Consider the following 15,193-nt stretch of genomic DNA (forward strand, 5'->3'; position numbering starts at 1 on the left):
TGCCAGTACTGAGTTGAGAGAGCTTAGCCTCCAGTTTGGCTATATGGTTGCATCTCTCACATGTGTTGGAATTTGTTGGGAGGAGGAGAGGGTTGTCTGTGTACATGAGGCAGTTGTAACATTGCCTCAAGATTCCCAGATTCACCAGCTGGACCGGAGAGGAGATTGACAACTGACCTCTGGACATGCTAGAGTTTTAGTGAGCAAGTGCCAGGAAACTTAAGTGCAATGCGACAAACAGTAACCTTCTTTCAAGTGAAACAAGGAAATAAGTACAGTAAGCAATGCAGATATCACTAGTGATCGATCTAGTCTATGCTACAACAACAAGGTGCACACCAATTTCAGTAATACACAGTTCAAATATTCAGGCTATAAAAACCTTTACCCAGAAATCCCCAGCTCCAAGGGGCAGAGTCAGCCTCTTCTGAACCTTCTGTGGTTAAAATAACTGGCCTGAAGCCCAAGTGAGTCTTGTGAGGAGTCAGGCGGAATTAATAGTACAGTCAATAGAACAGGTCAGTTAAGGTTAATCATCTGTGAACTGAGGGCTTTACTAGAAAGGCTCCACTCAGACCTGCTACACTTTTGCTGTGAGGGAAAGGTTAGTTTGCTTTTATTTGCTGTATTACTGCCTTGCCTTTTTCTATATTGAATGTGTGATTGTTTTATTTACCTTGTGTTTTACTTGTATTCTGCTTTTAACTGCATATTAAAACTTGAAATTTCTAGTTGCCTTCCACTTATGTTAATTTGACCATATATCTCATTTTCATTTTGTGAAATCACTCCCCTTCAACTATTTAAAATTATTGGCCATCCTACTGCATTCCATAGTACCAGAATACAAAAGTGACCACCCCCTTTCAGTCTATCTTGCTGTTTTAAAAATACTGACTCTCCACTAAAACTTAAGTTACCTACTTTCACATCTAACTCCTCTAATGCACACTGCAGTGTTTAGGATAAACCATTTTTTTCATCTTACCTTTAAGCATCTCTGTAACTAGCACCTGTTTTAAAACCTGCTGGAAAGCACAAGGAAGTCTTAAACTGATACAAGCATTCAACTTTCCTTGTTAATAAAGAGAAAGTAATCGTAGGCACTAAACAGCCTATAATTGCAAAGTACCTTGCTAAGGTAAGGGAAAACAGCTCTTGCACTTTACAAAAATAAAAGCACCAAACCAGGCATGTCCAAGGGTCAGCTTCAGGTGATTTCTCCTGACCACCTGGTGAAACTGGGCATACTGGGACAATGCAGCAATTGCCTCATGTACACAGACAACCCTCTCCTCCTACCACCCAACACTACAACCTGTGAGAGATTCTCTTACATAGCCAAACTGGAAGCAAAGCTCTCTCCACCTAAGATTGTGCTAGACAGTCAAGAGGAAAAGGTTAACACCCAAACTACACCTCAAGCAACACATAGCCCTTCTAAACCCACACCACCAACACCCTCACATAGCAACGCTAAACCCACATATGTGGAGGCCCTTAACAGTAACCTACCCAAGCAACAAGGACCTCTGAAGCTGAAACGCAAACAAACACCAATCACAACCAAAGTGTCACATAGCTCACTACACCAGTGTTCCACCCAACAACAGCCCCTAAGGCAAGACAACATACCAAACACTTTAGTCATAGGTAACTGTATAATCAGGCACACTGATGTCCCACTCACCAGGCTGAACAAAGAGAAAATTACAGTCAGCTGCCTGTCGGGTGCCAGGATCCACAACATAAGGCATGCACTCAAGTCACTTCACAACAAGTACAAATATGACTCTGTCATTGTCCATGTTGTAATGAATAACTTGAGGTGTACCTCCCTGGACTACATGAAAAGAGACATGGAAGAGCTCTCGGATCATGTGGCCCAGGCAGGTATGACCCTAGCCCTGAGTAGAATCCTGCCTTCATTCAGAATGATACCACAGTATAAGGACAAAATGATTAACTTCAACAATTGCCTAAGCTTCTGGTGTCATTCAAAGCGGATCCAGTATCTGTCTGCCTGGGGCAACATGATTGACAGACCACGATGCTTTGCCAGAGATGGTCTGCACCTGTCACCCCTGAGATTCAGGTTACTGGCTAAGGCTCTTGCCACCCCTATAGTGCCTTTTTAGACAAAGTTCAAAGGACAAAGCCACCACCATAACAGGTACAAGCATGCACAATCTGAAGATAATGCTACTCAATGCTACAAGTCTAAACCTCAAAATGCACTCTCTCAAGGCACTCCTAAAAAGGGAGAATATTGATATCTATGCAGTAACTGAGACCTGGTTCAAGGCTCCAGAGATCACCCCTGGAATTCCAGGCTACAACTCTTACCACACTTTTCAGCCACCAAACCAGGACAGAAACACTAAAGGTGGAGGAGTGTCCATATTCACCAAGAATATTCACAACACCAGGCTAGTTGCCCAATACAATGTGTCTGAAATTCTCCAGGTGCAACTAACACTAGGTAAGGCTGCAATCCAAATTGTAGCTTGCAACAGATCCCCCACCATACCCCAAGATTCTCACTACACCTTTCTAAACATACTAGAAAATATTAAGATACAACCAAACACCCTAATACTGGGTGATTTTAACTACCCTGCCATTAACTGGGAAAACTACTCATGTCCCAACATATTTGCCCAATGGTTCTTGGAATTCATAAATTCCAACACCCTGGATCAACTAATCCTTAGCCCCACCAGGAGCTCCAATATCCTAGACCTGGTCATTACCAACATGGGAAATCAATGCTCCACACCTATGGTCACCCCCTCATTAGTCAGGTCTGACCATAAGCTAATCACCCTTGACATCCACATCCCACCCCCCCAGTAAAGAATCACAGGCCTAAAGAAGATGCCCTATTCCGACCATCTAAAATAACTCCACCTACACACTGTCGCATATCGTCTACTCAGAGGTGATCTCTGCTTAATATACAAGACCATGTCAAACTCAGAGCTGTTGGACATGCTACACTTAAAGAAATCACAATCCCTCAGAGACACACTTTTTCTTTGTGACACTTGATGTGGTTAGCTTATTCACAGTGATCCCTAATGACGTAGGAATAAGACTGATCACTGAATATTTGAAAGCACATTCAGACTTCACTGATAGAAAGATTGACCTTGTGGCTCTGCTATTAGAGACTATATTAACTAATAATGTCTTTGCATTTGAAGAAGTCATTTACTTACAGAAGGATGGCGTGGCTATGGGCACATCCTGTGCAAATAGCTACGCCAACCTAGTCATGGCCAGATGGGAAGATATTTATCTTTTCAATAATCTATCATTTATAGAACATGCTGCAATGTACTGTCGTTTTGTGGACGACCTCTTTTTTATATGGCTTGGAGATGAACCCTCCCTATTAAGCTTTGTTTCCTACTTGGATAATACCACGGACTTCTTAAAATTTACTGCAAACTTCTCAGTTAGCAATCTTCCATTTTTGGACGTGGAAGTATTTAGAATGACCAATGGTATGATCAACACAACTATTTATAGGAAAGATTGCCAAAGAAATAATATATTACATAGACAAAGTATGCATCCCGGCCATGTATTTCATAACGTCCTTAAAGGACAATTTATGAGGGTATCCAGATTGAATCCACAACAAGAAACTTATGTTTCAGGAATAGAGGACATGAAGGAGAGATTTCTGGAAAGAGGTTACAAAGAAAAAGAAATACTAGACACTATTAACACAGTGGAGACCTTAAGAACAAGCACTGCGAAACCATATTTTATGGCACATGAAGCAATGACCACTAGCTCATGTTCCCCTAGAAATGAAGTTAGAGCTAACCTCACTTTTAGTAAAATGAGCCTGCAAGTGAAAAGTCTTATGAAGAAACACTGGGGTATTTTGAATTCAGATAAAGAAGTTAGTGAGATTGCTGGCCCCACACCTCGTATAGCTTATAAAAACCTTCCCAATCTGAAGAGTATCCTATGTAGACCAAGACATCCACTAGTTAACAGGTTGACAGTGAATAGAAACACAGTACCCTGTGGTCATTGCAATCAATGTATTTATATTAATAAAGAAACTAGTTTTGAGCACCCTACCACAGGACGCATTTACAATTTTAACACTAACACCAACTGTGAAAGTAAAAATGTCATATATATGGCTAAATGTTCAGGATGTAAAAGTTACTACATAGGGAAAACAAATAGATCATTCAAGGAGAGGATTAGGGAACACACGTACCACCTTAGAGTAGGTACAGAAACCAATGCATTGGCTAGACATAAAAGATCAACTGGTACCAGTCATTCCTTTAAGTTCTGTGCCATTCAATGTGTGTATGAAGGATTCAGAGGTGGTGATCTAATTAACAGAACATTAGAACAAGAAACAAGATGGATCATAAGATTAAGGTCCGATAAACCACCAGGCCTTAACGATAAAGTCCAAATAAAGCCATTTCTGAAAAGTAGAAGGTTACGCAGGTAAAGAGATCTCCCACTAACTGTTTCTAAATTTCACATTATTTAGGTACATTTTCCCCACAACATTATGACCATGGTGTAGATGACCTATTTTTATATACTCAGACATATTGTAGGCATTTCATATACTTCCAACATTTGTCATAGAAAATGAATCTTTGCATACATATATTTAGTATTGAAAAGTACTGTTTATATAAAAACTAATGCAAGACACCTCAGGATGCCATTCGGGATTAATAGAATATATGTGCAAAAATACCTCTCATTTCCCCCCCCCCCCCATATATTCCTTCCCTATATATTCCGCTATATCACATAAGAGTTTTACCATTTCACGATGTCTATATTTTAAATTTGGGTATCAAGGATGTAAAGATTATAAAGTGCAATTAATGGTTGCTTAGGTCAGTGCTGCTTATTTCCACCATTGTGGATCTGTACGAGAGTCAAGTTAATTATTAAGACATTGCCCTGCTTCTATATGGATGTTTTGTTGCTTCGTTCATTGTTGAAGCATTCTTCCACCCACATTTTTGTAAGTTACGATCACATCCTGAAATGTTAAATGTCCCTGATTATTAACGGAGATTGAAGGGACTAAGGCATGAACGAGCGGACAGCTATTGAAATGCTCGTCATGCACGTATGCCTTTTGTAAGCCTAATCGGCTTTTTTAAATTGAAATAATGTTTATATTTTTATGAACGCTATGGTACGTAAGTACGCACAGCAGCGTTCTTTGATTTGCATTCAAGAATTAACCAGGCGCATACGCGCAAGGAATACTTTGTTGTGCTGTAAGTTTTAAAGGCATTTTGGAGTTTGCAGAGAACAAGTAATTTTAAAACTGTTTTTAACATTTGATTTTTACGGGAATAGCCTAATTAATGTGATACAAGTTTTTAACCTCCTGTAATTGTTGACTGTTTTACGAGTTTACTCTGGGTAGTATGAACTTCCAGTAAAACACGGAAATATCTAAAGTCACACTTTGTAAATATGTGCACTACAAGCAGTTTGGGATATACTAACCAAGTTTGAAGTGGGCTTTTTTGATATATACTGTCTGAAAGTTCAGTACGAGATTTTTCTAAAGCACTATGAGATGATAAGTAAATATGACAATGCTCTGAGATATACTCAATTGTTTAAAGTAATATAATGTGTGTTTGGGCACCGATGCATTTTTTATGTATGTTTACTTTGAACTATTCAGTTCTTACTTTGAATATACTAGTATTTCTCTTAGCTGAACAGGGTAACATTTATGGAATTGAGATTAATTGGTCTCTGTATTTTTAAATGAAGGAAACATGTGATTATAGAGATCCTATCACAAGCTTTTGTTGGTTTTAAAAGTGATGTTCAAAGTTTTAGTTTGTGTAAAGAGTCTGAAGAAGCCTTTGGCTTAAAGCTTTTCGTTTGGAATAAACAATTTGCTAACTTACATGGATTTATTTGTTTGAATTTCTACTTTCATTTTATTGCTTATTGGAAAGTCACGCTTCTCTTTGGACTGAGTTTTACTAGTGTTTTAGCGTGAGTATCCTACCTCAACTAACAGCAGCTCTGCGTTTTGGATTTGTGCATATGTAAATGTTATACTAAAAAATCACATTTTAAAAAGCTACTAGGGCAAAACTGAAAATGTATAATATGTGATAATTACATAAATTTACTGTAAGAACTAAGATATTTAGCTAAATATAGACACATAAAAAATATATAGTAATATGTAAAAAATAAATAATAATTAATTATAAATGAAGCTATATAAGCATCAGTTTTATGTTGTTCTGGGTCTGAAGAAGGTGGAATATTTTTACCACTGAAAGCGCTTACCATATTAAAGTTTTTAGTTGCTTTAGCATTATGTTATTCGTATTTGCTTATTTCAGCTTTCTCCTACCATTCAACTCGTTTTTCTTTTGAGTTTTAGTAGTTTTTTGGTTTTCTTGGTTTTAAATCCTTCTATGTGGCACATCTCATCACTAAGGGGTTTTCATCCAGAAAAAAGGAGGGCATTGTCCCACTGTACTCATCCCTCATTAGACCCATTATAGAATACAATGCCCCATTTGGTATGTACTTCTCATGATATATGCAACAACTGGAAAGGCCGCAGAAACATCTCACTAAAAAAATCACAGGCCTAAAGAAGATGCCCTATTCCGACCATCTAAAATAACTCCACCTACACACTGTCGCATATCGTCTACTCAGAGGTGATCTCTGCTTAATATACAAGACCATGTCAAACTCAGAGCTGTTGGACATGCTACACTTAAAGAAATCACAATCCCTCAGAGACACACGCTCCAGGGATCTAAACCTTGTCATCACAATGAAGAAATAATGCTGGAGGGATAGGTTCCTGACCCAGAGACTCCCCAGACTCTGGAATAGACTGCCCATACATATCAAGCAGAACTCCTCTTTGGCCCTCTTGAAAAGGAACCTTGATGATTGGATGGGAGATAGGAAATTCACCCCGGGATCATGTCAGTCACCCTGCTAGACAGGGGCCCAGGGAAGTAAATACTGTGGGAAGAATTGTTATGGCTAGGCTTGTATAGGCCCTAGGGCCGATAGCCTAGTAACAACCTATGAACCTATGAATAGGTCCACTGTGGACTGGCTAATTAAGATGCAATTCACCTGCTTAGGCTGTAATTAGCATGAATTTAACACACCTGCTGAGTCCTCAGTAGTGTGATATGTGCATCTCCATGGACCGTCGTATAAATCAGGTAAGCATAAGCAAATTTCATATTTTTATCTCTGTTTTCCTGATATCCTGCAGATATGGGACATAAAATGTGAAGCAAAGATTGTACATTCTATAGTCAAACCCAGGACCATCATGACTATAGCCCTACACATACACGTGCTGGCACAGGAAAAGTTACATAACAAGTGCACTAAAACTATCCCCTTATTGTTCCTTTTCCCATGGGTGCACTAAATGCACCAGCATGCAAACATGTTAAGGAAAAAAACGGAAGCTGACACCCCCCCCCGATGTCATCACTCACTGTTGACATCCATTGGAAACAAAAACACCATGTACGTGTCTACACAATGTGAACATACCTACAGGATTACTCTTTTTTTATGTACTTAGTCTTGGCCTCATTTGTATAATGACCATGCTGACAACCTGGAATCTATACTGTTAGTAGCCATGTAAGCAGGGAAGCTACACGGGAACACAATGCTTAAACACAAGGCAGGGTATTACATTGCCTAAATATCTGATACATACTACATAATGCTTACAGCACATTACAATGCTCTGTCTCATGTGTTTGACCATTTTAGCTGCCTGCATTATGTAAAAGTGTATTCTTCATTTCTGGGTGGGGGACCAAAGGTGCATTTATGTCATGGCAGTTATAGTGACATTTTTGGGGGGAGAATGATTTTCTAGCATCCACGGTGTGTACTTAGCCCATAATATGTGTGGTGTTACCTGTTAGGGTCAGTTTGGTCAGTATTTCAGGACTTTTTCTTGCCCTTGTTTCTGTGTAGACTCCTGTACTCAGAAATTTTCCGAGTACCCTGTCTACATGGTTTCATTATAGGCTGTTGGATCACTCAGCTGTGTTGATTTGCTTCATTAGCATAAATTTCAGCTACTTATGCTGAAATTTGCATTCCATGAAAGTTTCCACATTTGTGCATAATTGTGTGCTGCTACACAGAGCTTACTGAATCTAGAACTTGTTGCGGCTGTGTACACATCATGCCTCAACACTCATGCGATAAAATTATCATGTAAGGTTTATTGAATTCCCACCATAGTCTTGCTTGCCGTAGACAATATGGCTGTAGATTTTACAATATACTTTACCATATGCTATAGGTAAAATTATATCTGTAGATTTTTTTCAAAATACTTTTTATTAAAACATATTATCATATATCAAAACCAGTCAACACACAAAAATGAATAACATGAATGTATAAATCACAGGCATTAACAGAAAACATGTGAATAGTATTAAATCACTGAAACCTGAAATGTTAACTAATTATATTAAATAAAGTAAAGATTCAAAAATATTTACATATATATATATATATATATATATATATACTCAAAAAATTAATGTTAGTTATATCAGTCAAAACTTTTGTAAACTGCATTAAAACTATTATTAAAGAAGATGCCTCTTCTTAATCAAATCATGCACTATATCAAAACAAATTATTTCTGCAGTCAAATATTTGTCAGCTAATATAAACTTTATACAATAATTATTGGATTCTGTATTACAAGCTAATGCTTTATTCAGTGCTTAAAAATTATCAATAAATTATAAATTTAAGAATTCATATGTTTACTCATCCTTCTGGTCTACAGTGGACTTGCAGTCCAATTGGAATAACCTTATGAAACTGTTTATAATGTATAGCATAACATGCATCCTTTTAAAAAGCTATTTTATATACAACTCATGGATGTAAGCAATGCATGTCTCAAACCAGTACAAAAAGCTTATTTGTGTGAGAATTAACTCTTACACTTACAACTGTAGAGAAGAAGATGCAGATATCCTGCACAAATTGTGGTCCAGAACTAAAATGTGGTCTCTTTTAATAACTAGAACCAAGAGCAATAGTACATTAAATATACTTATTATTTGTTTCCTTGGTTAAACCTTTATATAGCTCAAAACTGGTCACATTTAGAATCTTTAAAATGGAACATTTTCACAGATGTGGCCAACATCTAAAAGCCTTTAAACTCCTACCCACATTTTATCACAATGAATCAAATGTGGACTGTTTATCTGATTTCAGCATTACCCTAAAAATTGTATAAGAAATAATTGCCAACTCTTTCAATACTATATTAACACTGATAATTCTATCACTTCTGTTAGCTTTCCTAATTATATTACTCTTTACTAGTTTGAATTCAAATGATCTGTTTGTAGATTTTACAATATACAGGTTAACCTATGATGTAGGTATAAGGTTATCTGCCTGTATATTTTACAGTATACTTATCACCATGTGCTGTAGGCAATATGTTATCTGCCTGTATATTTTACAATGCACATACTATCCTGTGCTGCAAGAAATATGTTGTCTACCTGCATAATTTGAATACACATAATGCCATGTGCTGTTGGTAATATGTTATCTGTGTGTACATTTTACAATATAGATGCTGCTCTGTGCTGTAGGTAACATGGTATCTGCCTGTACATTTTACATTATACATGCAACCCTGTACTGTAGGTAGAGTTGCATGCCTGTATCATTTGAATACACATGCTACCCTGTGCTGCAGGTAATATGCTATCTGCTTGTACCTTGTACATTTTACAATATAAATGCTGCCCTATGCTGTAGGTAATATGATATCTGCCTGTACATTTTGTAATGTATATACTACCCTGTATTATCTATCTGTACATTTTACAATGTACAAATTGCCCTGTGTTGTAGGTAATATTGTATTTGCTACTGATCGTACCATATACATGCTATTATGTGATTTCTTCCTGTGCATCTCTGAGAAACATTCAGGTAGACACATCTGCACAGTGTACTAGCACGAACAATTCTGTCACTAGCATATACATACAGTTGTCCACTGGTACCTTCATAGGTTCATAGGTTCATAGGTAGGTACTAGGCTATCAGCCCAAGGGCCCACATAAGCCTAGCCAGCAAGGTTCCCTAGCTTACGCCACCCAAGAAAGTTATTTTCCTGTGCCACTGTCGAGCAGAGACACAGAAGTGATCCCCAGGGTGTATTTCCTATTTCCCATCCACTCATTAAGATTTTTCTCGAAGAGTGCTAATGAAGAACTTTGCTTGACATAGATGGGTAGCTTGTTCCAGAGTATAGGAAGTCTCTGGGACAGGAATCTATCCCTCCAGCGTGTCCTGTTTATTGTGGTGACAAGGTTTAGGTCTGTAGAGCATGTAGCTCGGAGGGATTGGGATTTCTTTAGGTGTAGCATGTCCAACAGCTCTGGGTTTGACATAGCTTTATATGTTAGGCAGAGATTACCTCGGAGGAGGTGATATGCTACGGAGTAAAGCTGGAGTTTGTTGAGGCGGTTAGTGTAGGGCATTTGTTTGAGGCCAGTGATCCTCTTTGTGAGGTACTTCTGTGGCCTTTCCAGCTGCTGCAGATGTCTTGTGAGGTACATTCCAAAAGGGGCGTTGTGCTCTATAATGGGTCTAATGAGTGACGAGTAGAGGGGAACAATGACCTCTTTTTTTCTGGATGAGAACCCTTTTATGATGAGGTGTGCCACGTAGAAGGACTTCCTGACTACTGTGGAGATGTGACTATTAAAGGAGAGACTACTGTCCACCTGGGTCCCAAGGTCTCTTATCACGCATTCAATGTTAAGTAGATTGCTGCTTATGTGGTAGTTCATGGGTACAGAGTTTTTACCAAAGGGGATGACACTGCACTTTTTGGCATTGAGCTTGAGGTCATGGCTCTGACACCAGGCATCTGTCTCAGTGAGTCCCTTCTGTAGGATGTCCACATCATTTGGGGACTTGACTATGGCTCCTAGTTTGCAGTCATCTGTGAACTTCATTAGCCAGAGGCCTTCTGTGTTAGCCTGTACTTCAGAGAAGTAGATACCAAACAGGAGAAGTCCCAAGATGGAACCCTGTGGTACTCCACTTGTCACTGCTTTGAGGTCAGATTTAGAGTCTGCAACTTTTACAGTGTGGGTTCTGTCAATGAGCCAGTTGGCAACCCATCTTGTGACGTAGGGATTTATACCTAGTTTAGTGAGTTTAGCTATAATTCCAGAATGGGGGATGGTGTCAAAAGCCTTGGCGAGGTCAAGATAGGCTGTGTGAACCACCTTACCCTCATCCACGGCTTTAGTGACTGCCTCAAAGAAGTCGATCAGGTTCAGGAGGCATGATCTGCCTTTCACAAACCCAAACTGGGTGGGATCCAGAGTTTGGAGGTTACCAATGTCTTTGTTTATGAGTTCCATGATGATACATTCCATGGCCTTGCAGACCAGGCTCATCAGGCTAATAGGTTGATAGTGCCAGGGATCAGTGGTGGCTCCCCCTTTGTGGAGTGAGATAACTGTTGCTGTGCACCATTCAGTGGGCGCAAAGCCTGATGCAAGGCTATTATTGAACATGGTGCTTAAGTGGGGAGCCAGTTCATTCTGAAGTTCATGTAAAACGCAGTCTGGGATGTTGTCCGGTCCCATGGATGCTGTGTTTTTGGCTTTAGAGAGTGCAGCTTTTACCTGCGTAGTTGTGATTACAGGGACTCTGCATTCTTTCTGTATAGATATGGGTCCTTTTGGGGGTGAGAGGGGGGGTAAAGTTAGCACTGAACCTATCTGCCAGGATGTTGGCAATATCACTTGGTTCTGTAATTTTCATGCCTTTGTGCTGTAACTCAGAGCAGATCTGAGTGTTGCCATCTAGATTCTTGACATAGCTATAGAATGCTTTGTGGTTGTCCTTGGATTTAGTGGTGATTTTGTTTTCATAGCTAGCTTTGGAGGATCTTATAAGGGATCTCAGCTTCTTACTGAGGCTGACCAGGGAGCTCCTCCACTCATGGGATTTTACTCTCTTTTGCAAAAGTTTCTTCCTTCTGTTGTACAGTTTGTTTATGGCAGGGGACCACCAGATTGGCTTCCTTTTTTTGGAGGATAGCATCTTGGTTCTGTTTGGGATAGCATGATCTATGCACTCGTGTAAGTGCTTATAGAGTGCATTTGTGTAGGATTCAGCAGTTGTAACTGTATTGTCCATCTGCATGGGTGTCATGAAGTTCACCACTTCTGTCTTAAGAAGCATGAAGTTGGCTTTGGAGAAATTATTTACTGTGGTTTCTTTAATGGGGGGTGGGGGTGGGATGTGGATATCAAGGGTGATAAGCTTATGGTCGGATCAGACCAACGAGGAGTTGATTTCAGGTGTGGAACACCGGTCACTCATGTTGGTAATGACTAGGTCTAGGATATTGTTGCCCCTGGTGGGAGTGTGGATAAGTTGATCCAGGGCGTTGGAGTTTATGAGTTCTAGAAAGCGTTGAGCTAAGGAGTTGGTACATGAGCAGTTTTCCCAGTTAATGGTGAGGTAGTTGAAGTCGCCCATTATTAGCGTGTTTGGTTGAACCCTAATATTTTCCAGTACATCAAGAAATGAGGAGTGGGAATCCTGGGGCATGGTGGAGATCTGTAGCAAGCTACAATTTGGATTGCAGTTTTGCCCAGAGTTAGTTACACTTGGATAACCTCGGATGAATTATGCTGAGCAACTAGCCTGGAGGTGTGGATATCCTTAATGAATATGGACACACCTCCACCTTTGGTGTTTCAGTCCAGGTTACATGGCCAAAAAGTGTAGTATGAGTTATAGCCTGGTAGTGCAGGGGTGCTCTCTGGAGCCTTGAACCAGGTCTCAGTCACTGCACAGATATCAATGTTCTCCATTTTAGGGAGTGCCTCGAGTGAGTGCATTTTGAGATTTAGACTTCTAGCATTGAGTAGCATTACCCTCAGTTTTTGCTTGCCTGTTCCTGTTATGGTGGTGAATTTGTTATTTGAACCCTGCCTAAAAAAGGCACTATATACTATAAACTAACCCATGCATTTACCATGGCAACATCTGTCATACAGGTTGAAGGTATAAACATTCACTGATGAACATGTAAGTTCTGTTATATTCCAGCTATGTCTGCCCTTCAAAATTATAAAATAAAATGGTATTTTGATGCAGTTTTGGATGCACTGAAGAGTGATGCTGTCATTTAATCAGGGGTAATGTGGAAAAAGGAATATGCAGTTGAATATCAGCATTCTGGTGATGAAGTACACCAAATATCAGAACAGTGTGGCCATGTTAGTTCACAATCTATTTCACAATCATCAAGTAGAACTCTAACAACAATTGAATCAGTTAAATATTGAACAAAGTTAGTTTAGAAGTAATAAGAAATGAACAAAAACCGGGGTCGCACTGGGTCTCAAACAGAAACGGCCACTCTAGACTGGGGTAAAAGAAAATAAAAATAAAACCATTTGAGCCCATGCAGTAGTTAAATATTTATTCAATGAAAGTTAAGTGCTTTTGTCCCAGATATAACAGGACTTCATCAGAACTTCCAATCACATAATTAAACCCATACTTATGCACACACCAAAGAAATCATGTAACAATTCCCAACCTATCACCAACAAACTTGATTTGTACATAATACAAAAAGTATATATAACAACATAATATGAACTATATTAAAATTAGTCACAATGATAATAAAGTCAACATAATATGAAAAACATTCTAATCTATATTATGGTATTAAAAAAGCATAGGGCATAGGGCTTTGCCCTTGTGCTCAAACCATACCAGTTGTGGGTAAATCCTGTTATACCAACACACAATTGAGGATTATTGCTTTATAATAAGATAATGAGTCACAGTAAGAGACAATAACCTATTCTGAGAATAGAGAGACGGTAACAAAGTTTATGAAAGTAAAGTCAAAATAGGTATAGCAGGAGGTGTAATAAGAGAGAACCATAATGATGTACTGTGTAAAGCTGTATACAGCAAATTATCATAGCAAAGCACTACACTACTAAACAAATTATAAAACCACCACTTAGCTCACATCCATCAAATTAACCAGTATGTCAAAAGGAATGTTGTATATACCAAGGTAACAGCACATGACATTATATACATGAATTACATACTTGCTAAAGACCACAGGCTCAACATACAAAGGGTTATCTAACTAGAATAAAGTTAGTACAAATACAACACATCACTACGGTCTTTTCATTGTTCTACATACACTTAAAAACAAATAGAAATATCATAACACATGACATATGATACATACTTGCCATACGAAAGAAGATGGTGATCAAATAGATGTGGAGACCTAACTGAGGGGAGATTTAGGAGTACATTCTACTGCAATGACCAAGACTTAGTGGGTGATGGAAGTCTGAAACTGCCCACTTTTAAACTTGGTCAGCAAGCCTATGCTGCTTTGTAACCCACCCACAGACCCTTTGTTACAGAAAGCAATCAGTTCAGTTGAATAAATAATGTTACATAATATTAATAAAGATCCCCCCAAAAAACAAATAAGAAAAATATACCATATATTGGTTGACACAATGTAGCTGGATGCCCTCACTTGTATGGCCACCTCTCTGCAGTGACACAGCTATTCTAAATTAAGTTGTGTCATTGTATCATATTTACAGTGAAGCGACACAGCTATTCTAAATTAAGTTGTGTCATTGTATCATATTTACAGTGAAGCGACACAGCTATTCTAAATTAAGTTGTCATTGTATCATATTTACAGTGAAGTGACACAGCTATTCTAAATTAAGTTGCGTCATTGTATCATATTTACAGTGAAGTGACACAGCTATTCTAAATTAAGTTGTCATTGTATCATATTTACAGTGAAGTGACAGCTATTCTAAATTAAGTTGCATCATTGTATCATATTTACAGTGAAGTGACACAGCTATTCTAAACTAAGTTGTGTCATTGTATCATATTTACAGTGAAGCAGTTCATAAAGAATGCCAGCAACAACCTGCTCATCAGTTCACAGGCCATCAAAGGGAAATGGAAGGAGTACTTCCAGCAGCTTCTGGATGAACAAAACCCCACAAAAGCTGTATTGCCCCAGACACAGCCAACAATAAAA

The sequence above is a fragment of the Protopterus annectens genome, chromosome 7.part0 (assembly GCF_019279795.1).
Source record: "Protopterus annectens isolate FY-2018-M chromosome 7.part0, PAN1.0, whole genome shotgun sequence".
NCBI classification, from domain to species: Eukaryota; Metazoa; Chordata; order Ceratodontiformes; family Protopteridae; genus Protopterus; species Protopterus annectens.